We start from the raw sequence: 13279 nt of genomic DNA, 5'->3' as shown, positions 1-13279 counted from the left end.
CCTTCTGTCACTCAGATGTAATCCATCAGTTCTGACATGCAAGTGTATCCATGGAGTTTGCTTTTGAATCTGTCTATTGATTGAACAAGCAGTTGTCTCCAATGTTTTGCAAAACTTTCTCCTAGCAGCACTGATTGTATCTGAAAGAAGTTTATGGCAGTCCGCTTATATATCCTTTGTATCACATGGTGGAAATACTAATGGTTCCCAGAACAGCTTGAATTCAGGTATCATATCTCAATAACCCCATTCATTTTGTTCTAAAATGTCAAGGCTAGTGTACAGGTCCACCGCAAATGTACGTAATATCAATAACCACCTCCTTCCTTATGATGCTTCCAGCAAATGGGGATAGCATATATCTGATACCTGGCATACGTTCCTCAGTGTCGTATGCCATCCTGCAATTCATTTAAAATACATTACTGTTTGAGTAGTACGTAATGGAAACTCACACACTGTTTTATATATGTAATCCCCTGTATCAAAATGGAAAATAGGTTTCTGTCTTCAGCTACTGTCCTTCCCTGCAGCAGCCAACACAGAAGGTTGAGTGACAGCCATATCAGTTTGGCAGCAAATTGGGGCCAGCAAAAACTAAGGGAGTTGCTTCTAAATACTTGAGAGGTTCCCATGATACGCACATGCACATACCGATGGAAGATGTTCTACAAAAGGAAGGGTGATACAATGCAATAAATAGTGATGGATAATTAAAACCCTCTTAGCAATATGGCAAGGACTATGACTCTTTGGGATCTACAAAATATTGAGGTGACAGTTGAAAGGGCGATACCACCAACTTTGTTGTTTAGTCGTTTAGTCATGTCCGACTCTTCGTGACCCCATGGACCAGAGCACGCCAGACACTCCTGTGTTCCACTGCCTCCCGCAGTTTGGTCAAACTCATGTTCGTAGCTTCAAGAACACTGTCCAACCATCTCATCCTCTGCCGTCCCCTTCTCCTTCTGCCCTCCATCTTTCCCAACATCAGGGTCTTTTCCAGGGAGTCTTCTCTTCTCATGAGGTGGCCAAAGTATTGGAGCCTCAGCTTCAGGATCTGTCCTTCTAGTGAGCACTTAGGGCTGATTTCCTTCAGAATGGATAGGTTTAATCTTCTTGCAGTCCATGGGACTCTCAAGAGTCTCTCCCAGCACCACAATTCAAAACTAGGATGGCTTTAAAAGAGGATTGGACAAATTCATTGCAGATAAGGCTATCCTTGGCTACAATGTTCTACCTCCATAGATGGAGGTGGTAATGTTTCTGAATACTGGATGTGTGCTGGTCCCGTGGGTTACCCGAGAGGCAAGGTCCAAGTCCAGTCCGTGGTCAAAGGTGCAACGTGGAGGCAGTCCATAGTAGGTGAAGCTGGGTGCAGGGCAGGGAGCCGGGTGAAGTCAGGAACAGGCATGCAAGCAGGGAGCCAGAGCAGGTCAGGAGCTCTGGCAGAAAAGCAGGACAAGGTTCAGGCAGGAACTAGCAACCAACAATGTTGCTCCCGCAACTTCGGACTGGGGCTGGCCGGCTTTTATCTGCCCCAAGGCATAGGGCGGCCCCAATCCTCTGGTGACTCGCCTCTCCTGGCCTGGAGGCGAGCACTCCTCCTTCGGGAACTTAGTTCCCTCCACCTCTCTGCCCTGAGCCTCTGCATCTCAGGAGAGGCTGGAGGGTTACCGGACCCAGAGGCAACCTCAGCTGCCTCTGACAGGGCTGAGAGTGGAGCATCTGCAGGCAATGGGTCCTCCATCCCCTCAGGAGCCAGAGCAGACTCAGCTGATGCCTGCACCTGAGGATCCAGCACAGGTGAGGACCCTTCAGGCCCAGCTGGTTCTGGAGGCGGGGAATCCTGTGCAGGCTGGGATCCCTCAGGTTCAGCATCCGAGTCCAAATCCCAGGGCATCACAGGATGTCTGAAAATGCAGGAGAGGAGAGTGTTGCTGCACTTAGGTCCTGCTTATGGGTTTCTCATGGGCACCTGGCTGGTCATTGTGAGAACAGGATGCTGGACTAGATGGGTCATTGGCCTGATCCAGCAGGCTTTTGTTATGGATGGGGAAGGAAACTGGGTGAATTGATGGGCGGGATGAGGGAACTGACCTCCTCAAACCCCTAACAACCTACAGTAAGCATCATGGACTGGAAAGGGTTAAAAAGAAACACCTATGCTGCACAAATATGTGATTTGTTTTATTTTTTGCTACAAATACTGTATTACGGTGCAATACCTTACATGTATTCATGGAATTTTACAAAATGACAAGAAAAGGAACGGAACAGATTTTCTCCCCTCTTTTACAGTCCTTCCCCCAGGGTGTGTTTGTGTGTTACCGAACATTGCTCTCACTTCTAGGAACTTACTTCCCCAACTGCACCTATTTAGCTATGTCGCAATATCACAATGCCTGTCTTCCTCAGTAAATAGACCATCTTTCACAACTTTGCTGGCCTGTACAGTTAGGAGCTTGACACTGTTTTGTATTTTGAAAGCAAGAGGTTATGAAACAATAAAAGTAAGTAAATCTGTGATGTCTGAGTTCCAGGGAAATCAACTGGAAGATGACTTCAGACTTTTCTAAGACTATGTATCCAGACTGCTACCTCTGTCGACTCAGGCCTGCCACTCCCCCACCCCAACCCAGGTAGAGGTTTTAGATCTTAACAGCTAGGGATGTCACTGAGCAGGGACCCCATCACCACCCATGGTCTTCTCCCAAACTTGAGTGGACCATCACCACCATCACCTGGGAACTATAACATGATGCTCATGAATATTACAGCATCCCCAGATACTTTCTTGGCACCTGCCAGTGCCTCTTGCCCCTCTTAATGATGGCTTCCATTCTAGGGCCTCTGTGGGCTGACCTGGGAGCAGAAATACTTTGATCAGAGCTAGGTAGGGGCCGAAAATTTATTCTACCACAGTCCCCTGGAGGAAGCTCTGAGGCATTGGGTGTCAGTGGCTGTGGGACCTGCTAAAAGATGCTGGATATGATGAAGAGCCTGCCTTCTGTCACTTTTATAGAATCTAACATACAAAAATCAGACTGTGAAACCTTTCACGGTATGGATCTAAACATCAACTTAATCTACACATTAGGGTGGTTGTGTACCTTGCTTTACAGAGAGATGCCAGTTTAAAGACTAAGAGCATAATAAGAAACACAGCCATCATTTGAAATTCTGAATTTTGCAGTGCAGTTCTCTGACCAAGTATTGTGTACACAAATGCATATGTCTGTGACAATCACACAAACACACACAGATTCTACTGGGGAATATTGCTCTGCAAAAATGTGTGTGTTAGGCAAAACATGGTTAAAAATGTTTTTCATTGGGAGAAATATGCACTAAACACTAAAGGGTTTTTCAGGAGGACTGTTAAAACTATCACAATCACCATCACACTGCTGTGGAGAACCAAGCATAAGAAAGGACAAAATGAGAAACTGAGAGAAACTGAAATTGGCAAATTTGCTGATGCCTAATCAGGATGTAAGGACGCGGGTGGCGCTGTGGGTTAAACCACAGAGCCTAGGACTTGCCGATCAGAAGGTCGGCGGTTTGAATCCCTGCGACAGGGTGAGCTCACATTGTTCGGTCCCTGCTCCTGCCAACCTAGCAGTTTGAAAGCACATCAAAGTGCAAGTAGATAAATAGCTACCACTCTGGCAGGAAGGTAAGTGGCGTTTCCGTGCGCTGCTCTGGTTCGCCAGAAGTGGCTTAGTCATGCTGGCCACATGCTGTACGCTTGCTCCCTCAGCCAATAAAGCGAGATGAGCACCGCAACCCCAGAGTCGGCCACGACTGGACCTAATGGTCGGGGTCCCTTTCCCTTTAATCAGGATGTAGCTCTCAGCAAAGCTCACCTGCTTGTTCCTTCCCATCTACTTCTTGTGGCCTGCCTTAGTGGTGGGTGTGCAAACTGGGAGATGCATGTTGGGAGCAGTTCTCATACCCTTCCTGCATGGGGAAGCAGGAGGCCCTGTCAAAGGAAGCATTTTATAGGCTATTAACAGGGACAGGAGTGAGCAAACCAACAAACACTCTAGAAGCAGGCTAGATCTCCTCTGCAGCAAGCTGGAGGGAATACAAACAACAGCTGTGAGCAGGAGAGCCATGAAACCCCAGCAAGTCAATATTCCTGTTTCATTGGCTGTGCATGTGTCAGACACTTCATTAAGAGGCCCTCTTTCCCTTCCAACCAATCCTGATCTTCAGACACTTTTATCGGTTAATGTGATTGTGTTTGCATTTTTCTTTTTAAATGCCATGCAATCGTTCAGCACGATGACCTGCTGTAAATGTGTTACTGGTTTAAAGAAGCTGTTTTGTTGACAGGGTGGAAAACACACACACACACACACACACACACGGGGACAGTCAAATGTAGTGTAGCAAAGTACATAGTTATCTGTGGACCACACTCTTTGGGGATTAGCCTGGAAGCTTCCAGAAGCTGTGAAGACTCTTTTTTTTTTTATAAATTTTTTATTGGTTTTACAGAATTTTTATAAGACAAACAAACACTTAAGAAACAAACATACACGCATAATTTCATAACATATTTTCATAAACCTCTTTTCTTGGACTTCCCCATACCTCCCCTTTCTGCATCCCAATATCGAAACTTTTATGGCAACTTCCAATTATTACTTTCCAACCTCTATCCTCTTAATCCTGTCTGTGATCTGATCTTATGTCCCTGTATCCCTTTGTTTCTAAAACCACAACACTTTAACATTCATTAAGTTTATAGTAGTCTTTAAGGTAACTTTTAAATTTTTTCCATTCTTCTTCCACCGTCTCTTTTCGTTGATCACGGATTCTGCCTGTCATCTCGGCCAGTGTCATATAGTCCATCACTTTCATCTGCCATTCTTCCAGAGTAGGTAGATCTTGTGTCTTCCAATACTTTGCGATGAGTATTCTTGCTGCTGTTGTAGCATACATAAAAAAAGTTCTATCCTTCTTTGGCACCAGTTGGCCGACCATGCCCAAGAGAAAGGCCTCTGGATTTTTAGGAAAAGTACACTTAAGTACCTTTTTCATTTCATTGTAGATCATTTCCCAGAAAGCCTTAATCTTCGGGCACGTCCACCAAAGGTGATAGAAGGTACCTTCAGTCTCTTTACATTTCCAACACTTGTTATCGGGCAAATGATAAATTTTTGCCAGCTTGACTGGGGTCATGTACCACCTGTACACCATTTTCAAAATGTTTTCCTTTAAGGCATTACATGCCGAAAATTTGATACCGGTGTTCCATAACCATTCCCAGTCATCTGACATGATGTTGTGACCGACATCCTGTGCCCACTTAATCATAGCTGATTTGACTGTTTCGTCCTGTGTGTTCCATTTCAGCAACAAGTTGTACATTCTAGATAAGTTCTTAGTACTGGGTTCTAACAATTCAGTTTCTAATTTTGATTTTTCCACCTGGAAACCAATTTTCCTGTCCTGTTTAAAAGACTCCATTATTTGGTGATATTGAAACCAATTTTGTACTTTATGTTTCAATTTCTCATGACTTTGTAATTTAAAGTTATCTCCATCCTGTTCCAAAATTTCCCAATACTTCGGCCATCCGACCTCCATATTGAGTTTCTTCACTGCCTTGGCCTCCACTGGTGACACCCATCTAGGGGTTTTACTTTCCAACAGATCTTTATATCTTATCCAAACATTGAACAATGCTTTTCTAACAATGTGATTTTTGAAGGTACTATTAACTTTGTCATACCATAAATATGCATGCCAACCAAAAGCATTGTTAAAACCTTCCAGATCCAAAATGTCCGTGTTCTCGAGGAGCATCCATTCTTTCAGCCAGCAAAAAGCTGCTGCCTCATAATACAATTTTAAGTCCGGCAGGGCAAACCCCCCTCTTTCTTTAGCGTCTGTCAATATTTTAAATTTAATTCTGGGCTTTTTGCCCTGCCAGACAAATTTTGATATGTCTTTCTGCCACCTCTTGAAACATTCCATCTTATCGAGAATCTGCAAGGTCTGAAACAAAAATAGCATTCTAGGCAATACATTCATTTTAATCACTGCAATTCGGCCTAGCATTGACAATTTCAAATTTGACCATATTTCTAAATCTTTTTTAATTTCTAACCAACATTTTTCATAGTTATCCTTATACAAATTCACATTTTTTGATGTCAAGTAAACCCCTAGGTATTTCACCTTCTTAACCACTGTCAACCCTGTCTCCTCATGAAATTTCTCCTTTTCCATATCTGTTAAATTTTTCGCTAAAACTTTGGTTTTTTGCTTATTCAGTTTAAATCCAGCTACCTGGCCAAACTGTTGTATTGTTTCTAAAACCTTTTTCGTACTAGTGTTTGGCTCTTGCAAAGTCAATACTAGGTCATCTGCAAATGCTCTTAACTTATAATGTTTAGCTCCGACCTGCACACCTTTAATCTGTTGGTCATCCCTTATCATATTCAGCAATACCTCCAGAACTGAGATAAAAAGTAGTGGGGAAATTGGGCACCCCTGTCGAGTTCCTTTTTCTATCTTAAGTTCCTCAGTCACTACATTGTTCACAATCAGTTTAGCTCTTTGTTCAGAATATATTGCAGCCATACCATTCTCGAAACCTTGACCTACCCCCATCCCATGAAGATTCTTTATCATAAAACTCCAAGAGATATTGTCAAAGGCTTTCTCTGCATCCACAAAAATCAATACTGCTTTGGTGTTTATATTCACCTCTAGCTTTTCCAAAATGTCTATTACATTCCTTACATTGTCTGCCAGGTGTCTTTTAGGGAGAAAGCCTGCTTGGTCCTTATGTATCTTCTCCATCAAAACTCTTTTAAATCTTTTTGCCAAAATGTCTGCAAAAATTTTGTAATCCACATTGAGTAGTGATATTGGGCGGTAGTTTTTAAGTTGAGTCTTTTCAGTCTCTGACTTTGGTATGAGTGAAATATATGCCAGAAGCTGTGAAGACTCTTAGCCCCTGTGGGTTGCTAGCTTTTATAATGGTCTTGCTGGCTGCTGTGCTGTTTAACACACACAAAATTAAATGAGAATTAAATGAGAAGGCTTTACCTCATATTGGGATAATATTGTTGAAAAGGCAACATATGCTAAATTTGAATGGATAATGTTGGTATTAAAAGTAGCAACAACAACAGCAGCAGCTGAAACTTAAGCCAAATAAGACAGAGACACTGTTGAACGGGGGGATCATCTAAATTGGGTTAGGGCTAATACCTGTCATCTGGAGATGGTCCTTAATCCAGATACTTGCTTTACATGGTCTGGTGGTGGTGGTAGCTCACTTTGACAAGCATATCCCCCTTATCTTACCTTACTAAGGGAAGAAGGAATGATTAGATTTTTTGCGAACATTATTTTTTTTGCTAAATTCATGCCATACATTTAAAACTCTCTTAGACCACTTTAACAGAAGAAACATGGGAACTGCAGTTTGTTAAGTGTGCTGGGAGTTATTGGTGTCACGACTAAAGTCTTTGAGGGCAGAAACTGGAAAGTGCTGGGAAATTCTGGAAGCTTCTAGAAGGTTCACTTCTGATGCAAATGACTACTTCAAGGTTATGCTGAGCCAGTAGAGATAAATTCTTGCACTCAGTGAGCTACTCTGTATCTCTCTCTTACTTTCATTTGTACCTTTCATTTGTACCTTTCATTTGCCATTTTAGTAAAAGTTTTTTCTTTTGGACCTTTGACTCTGTGTGGTCTTTTTTATTTATTGCAAGACGCTGTCCATCAATTAGGAGATCCCTCAAAGAGCTACAATTTCCAAAGTTCGCCATGAAGAGGGCTTGCTTGTTAAACTTCACAGGGAAGTACAGCTATGTATGAAGAATAACATGCCTGAACTACTGGCAACACTATGGAATTGTGGCTTTTAGACCAGTATATAGTGGTACCTCGGGTTAAGAACTTAATTCGTTCTGGAAGTCCGTTCTTAACCTGAAACTGTTCTTAACCTAAGGTACCACTTTAGCTAATGGGGCCTCCCGCTGCCGCCGCACGAATTCTGTTCTCATCCTGAAGCAAAGTTCTTAACCCGAGGTACTATTTCTGGGTTAGCAGAGTCTGTAACCTGAAGCATCTGTAACCTGAAGCGTCTGTAACCTGAGGTACCACTGTACTGGCATGCCATGCTAAATATCATTCGCTCCAGTAAACATGGTGTGACACAACAATGAACATCACTAGACACTGTTGTTTTTGTTCTTAGAATTAGTATGCTGCCATTCATTCGAATATCTCAGGGCAGTTCACAACATAAAAATACAGTGGTACCTCGGGTTAAGTACTTAATTCATTCTGGAGGTGCGTTGTTAACCTGAAACTGTTCTTGACCTGAGGTACCAATTTAGCTAATGGGGCCTCCCACTGCCACCTTGCCACCAGAGCACGATTTCTGTTCTCATCCTGAAGCAAAGTTCTTAACCAGAGGTACTATTTCTGGGTTAGCAGAGTTTGTAACCTGAAGAGTATGTAACCTGAAGCGTATGTAACCCGAGGTACCACTGCACAGAATGAAAACACAGAATACATAATAAAACAAAAGCAAAACAAACCCCTCTTAAAGACCCATTTAAAAGGCCAAAGGATGTTAATAAGCCATATGCCTGGTTGAAGACAAACTTCTTTGTTTTTTTTTTATAATCATATTTATTAAAATTTCCAATAATCACAGAATAGAAAAAATAGAAAAGATAAAGAAAAGAAAGAAAAAGAGAGACCAATTTTAAACCCTTAATTTCATAGCCTTCTTTCTGGGACTCCCTCCTCCCCCTCCCGACTGTATTCCCCTTTCCCTACGTTGGTTCCACAAGTTCTCATTCCCAATTTAAATCTAATATATTGTACCTATTTAGCCAATTTAAGTTACAATCTTAACATCACTCCTCATCTTTAACAAAATAGAACAAAGATTTTTCCCCCAAGAACTACCCTGTTTCCTTCCACGAATTCCCCCTTTTTTTTCCAAAACATGTTAAATCAAAATACCAAAGTTATATAGAAAGATAAAAGATAGAAGATAGAAGAAGATTCCAAAGGTTGGTTACATAGCCTTTGGATTCTAGAGTTCCCCCTCCCTTCCCCGGTTTGGATTCCCCATGTCCATCAGTCTATATGTTGTCGGCCTGGAGGTCTCAAGTCCACAGCCAAATTTTCCTCAATCCATCTTGCCAGTTTTCTTTGAATTTGCTTGTTTTGATAGTGTTTAATTTCAAAAGTCCAGTCTAATAGAGGCCTTTAATTTCCCTTGGTCATTGTTGCTCCTCCCATTGTTCTTTCCGTGGCGTAGTTGGTCCTTTACTCTTTTGTTTCTTACTTTCTCAGGTTTCTATCTTGTTCAGCTGCAAAACCATTCTTATTCTGAAATCTAGTATCTCTACAGAGGTTTGTTATTCAGGAACAAAAACTTACGTCCAGTTCCTACCTTGCTTCAATAGAAAGATTCTATTGTGTTGTCACCTCTGTAGACAAAACAACATTTCAGTTTTGCTACTTTCCCAGGAGCTAAGACCAGAACACATCCCGGAGTAGTTTTCCACATACGCCACTTGTAATGTCCCAAAGCCCCTCTAGGGGGGTTGCAATAACTTTGTGTCCTCTAATCCAAAAGTCAAGTTGTTGTTTCTTCCCCCCCCCCGACATTTTGTATCCATATTTATGTCCAATTGTAACAAAATTAACCAGCAAAATACTTGTAACAAAGTCCTCTTTGTATTCTCAAGATTTGACAGCTACTTTGACAGCTGTCAAACTCTCCATCTCTCTCCTTGAGAGCCAGTGTGGTGTAGTGGTTAAGAGCGGTAGTCACGTAATCTGGGTAACCGGGTTCGCATCTCCGCTCCTCCACATGCAGCTGCTGGGTGACCTTGGGCCAGTCACACTTCTTTGAAGTCTCTCAGCCCCACTCACCTCACAGAGTGTTTGTTGTGGGGGAGGAAGGGAAAGGAGATTGTTAGCCGCTTTGAGGCTCCTGAAGGGGAGTGAAAGGCGGGATATCAAATCCAAACTCTTCTTCTTCTTCTTCTTCTCCGCCAGGTTCTCCGAATCGCCCCGGTTCCCAGGGGGGGGGGTTGCCTTTTCCCTCTCACCCTCGACTTTTCTCCTCCAGCACAATTCTTGTAGTATCCCATCGTGGAATTGATATTTTTTGTCAGCAATAAACTTCTGAATCGATCTTGGTTTCTCAGTCCTTGTTTTAGCATGTTTACAAGTTTGTCTTTGTCCCGAAGACAAACTTCTTTGCCTGGTGCCTAAAGATATGTAAGGAAGGCACCAGACCAGCCTCTCTGGGGAAAACATTCCACAAACGGGAAACCACCACAAAAAGACCCGTTCTTGTGTTGCCACCCCCTGGACTTCTTGAGGAGGCATATAAAGAAGGGCCTCAGATTGTGATCACAGGGTAAAGGTTAGTTCATATGGGGAGAGGTATTGCTGCCCTGAGCTTCAATACCTCACTCTCCCATACCTTTTCTGCACATCCATGCTTTTGTTCCCCCTTGATTCCCCCATGAAAATAGCAGGAAAGAACTGTAAGCTGGTATACAAACCCAAGTTTAGTTATTTTACTTCCAGGGGGTTTTGTGGGTTAAGGGGGCTGCAAACAGCTTGTTTCATTTGTTTTCAGGAAGTGGCTATTATGTTATGGGAAATCTCAAATACAATGCGGAAATTAACAGTTGGGGGAATAAACTGCTGCGTCACTGCAGCCACAGCTTATGGTAAGGCCCATAGCTCAGTGGCAGAGCTGTTTCTTTGTGTGCTAAAGATTCCAGGTTCAAGCATAGGTATCTCCTGGTTTGGGCGGGGGACAAACACTGAAAAGTGGAAACTGCTGGTGCCCTCCAGCCCCAAATCAGAAGAATACTGCCTGTACCTTTAGTCCCATATCTCAGGTTCTGGAAGTGCTAGAAACTCACTTTAAAAAAGGAAGAAAGCTGGGTATCTGGGGATTCTGGTCTATTTCAAGGGCTGCCTCTTGCCTACCCCCCACCCCACCGCTGCATAGATGCCCATGTTTGGGACAGACATCTGATTGAAATCAGATCTGCTCCCATTCAGTGCACACAATACTGAATTAGCTCTGAGCCGGCATGGGGCAGCTTTTTAGGTTTCTAGGAGAACCGTTTCCCACAGTGGCATCTTGACTGAATCACGTAGGCTGGTGATTATTCAAACTCGAAGGGGGAAAAAAAATAACAACAGGGAAATGTCACCTCTGGGGTGGGGACATTTCCCCGGCTTGTGCTTTTCTGATTGGCTCTCTCTGGAGAGTAAACTTTCCATCAGTCAGCAGAGCATGCTTCCTCACTGAGTCACTGAATCTGTTTTCTCACCCTGGTGGAAATAATGCCATGTGATATGTCACTAAAATAAACATTATTTGAAATGCTTTTTTTAAAAAAAAATATGATGGCCCATAAAGACTAAAATAGCGGAAGGATGAGCGGTATAGTTAACAATTGCAGAGAGTCAATAAACCAAAGAATAATGTATGAAATGGGGCAAAGAGAAGCTGAGGAATCAGACTGTATAGTCATTAGGAAATAACTTATTTTTTATTTTAATCAGTGATTGGTTACTCACTTAGAAAAAACACTTCAAAACTGGCACACAAGGGAAGAATAACAGCCATAAAACAGGGTTGGGGAAACTTAAACAGGCCCAGGAGGAAATGCAGTCCCCAAGCCTCTTGGAAGCCAAATCTCGCCTCAACCCCAAGCTACACCCCTTCTCCCCAGGCATCATCCTTCCTTGTCTCCCTCCTTGACAGTTTTTACCAGGCTGTCTTTGCACCCTGATAATGCCATTTGCTTGCTAAGATGCAGGATAGATAGGAATGTGTGAGTGCGTGTAGAAACTAGCCTACTTCATAAAGGTCGATTTTATATTTAGTGTTCTCACCACTTTTGCCTTTGGGGAATCTTTGGGTCTCCAGATGTTGCTGGACTACACCCCCCCCCCCGTGATTGGCCATGTTTGCTGGGGCTGATGAGAGGTGCAGTTCAGCAATGCCAAAGCTTTCCCATACCTGCTCTTAAAAGATGCTTTTTGGCTTTGGAGAAGTGGAATAATTCCCTACTGGCATCAAAGACTCATTTGATATAATGTCTAGTTTGGTAATTCCAGAGATGAGAGCAGCCAGTTCAGGTCATCAGGCCCACAGAAAGGTCTCTTCGAGGGTTCTTCATACCTGGCAGGTACCTTACAAAGTTTGAAATGTATCAAATCTCTTCACATATACAGTCATGGGAAAAAGAAACAAAATATAAAAAATCCCATCCAGTAGCACCTTAGAAACCAACTAAGTTTGTTATGGAGGGACACGGGTGGCGCTGCGGGTTAAACCACAGAGCCTAGGACTTGCTGATCAGAAGGTCGGCGGTTTGAATCCCTGCGACGGGGTGAGCTCCCGTTGCTCGGTCCCTGCTCCTGCACACCTAGCAGTTTGAAGCCAAGTCAAAGTGCAAGTAGATAATTAGGTACAGCTCAGTTGGGAAGGTAAATGGCTTTTCCGTGCGCTGCTCTGGTTCGCCAGAAGCGACTTAGTTATGCTGGCCACATGACCCGGAAGCTGTACGCCGGCTCCCTTGGCCAATAAAGCGAGATGAGCGCCGCAACCCCAGAGTCAGCCATGACTGGACCTAATGGTCAGGGGTCCCTTTAGCTTTACCTATGTAAAAGAGGGTGCACTTTATTTTTCCCATGACTGTATATATTTGAACTTTATCTCCAAAACCCCAGGGGCTAGTAGCTTAGTTTATGTCAAATGTTAGTTGAGATTTTCAGGGATGCAAAATTTTGTGGAAGGCAACAAAGCCCCACAATCTTGAGCCTAGTTGATGCTCCCAACACTTTCCCTAAAGGTAACTCCAAATGTTCAAGGAGGTCTGTTCCTGCTTCCGACTCACTTGTTCTCCCCACCCCACCCCCACCATTCAATCCAGGTGTATTTAAAAGCCCAATGGGCCATTAACAATTCCTGCTCTTGCCTAGCTTTCCGGGAGTTTATGGCTTTATTGCCTTGGCTCATGGTCACCTGCACCGAACAATCTCTCACAGTCCATTTCACCTTAAGCGCGGTTTGCTCCCTGTGTCTCGACTCTCTCTCTCTCCGACACACACACACAGCTACTCAGCGCTCAGTTTGGGACCCCTCCGGTACGACTCAAGAAGTTGCTGGAGAATGGACAAGCAGGTAGGCAAGCAGTGATTAAGGAAATGCCTTTGGCTCAGCCTGCCCTCTGATCCCGATGCT

This window comes from Podarcis bocagei (assembly GCF_964188305.1).
Source record: "Podarcis bocagei genome assembly, chromosome: 7".
NCBI classification, from domain to species: Eukaryota; Metazoa; Chordata; class Lepidosauria; order Squamata; family Lacertidae; genus Podarcis; species Podarcis bocagei.
Note: the sequence above shows the minus strand (reverse complement) of the source record.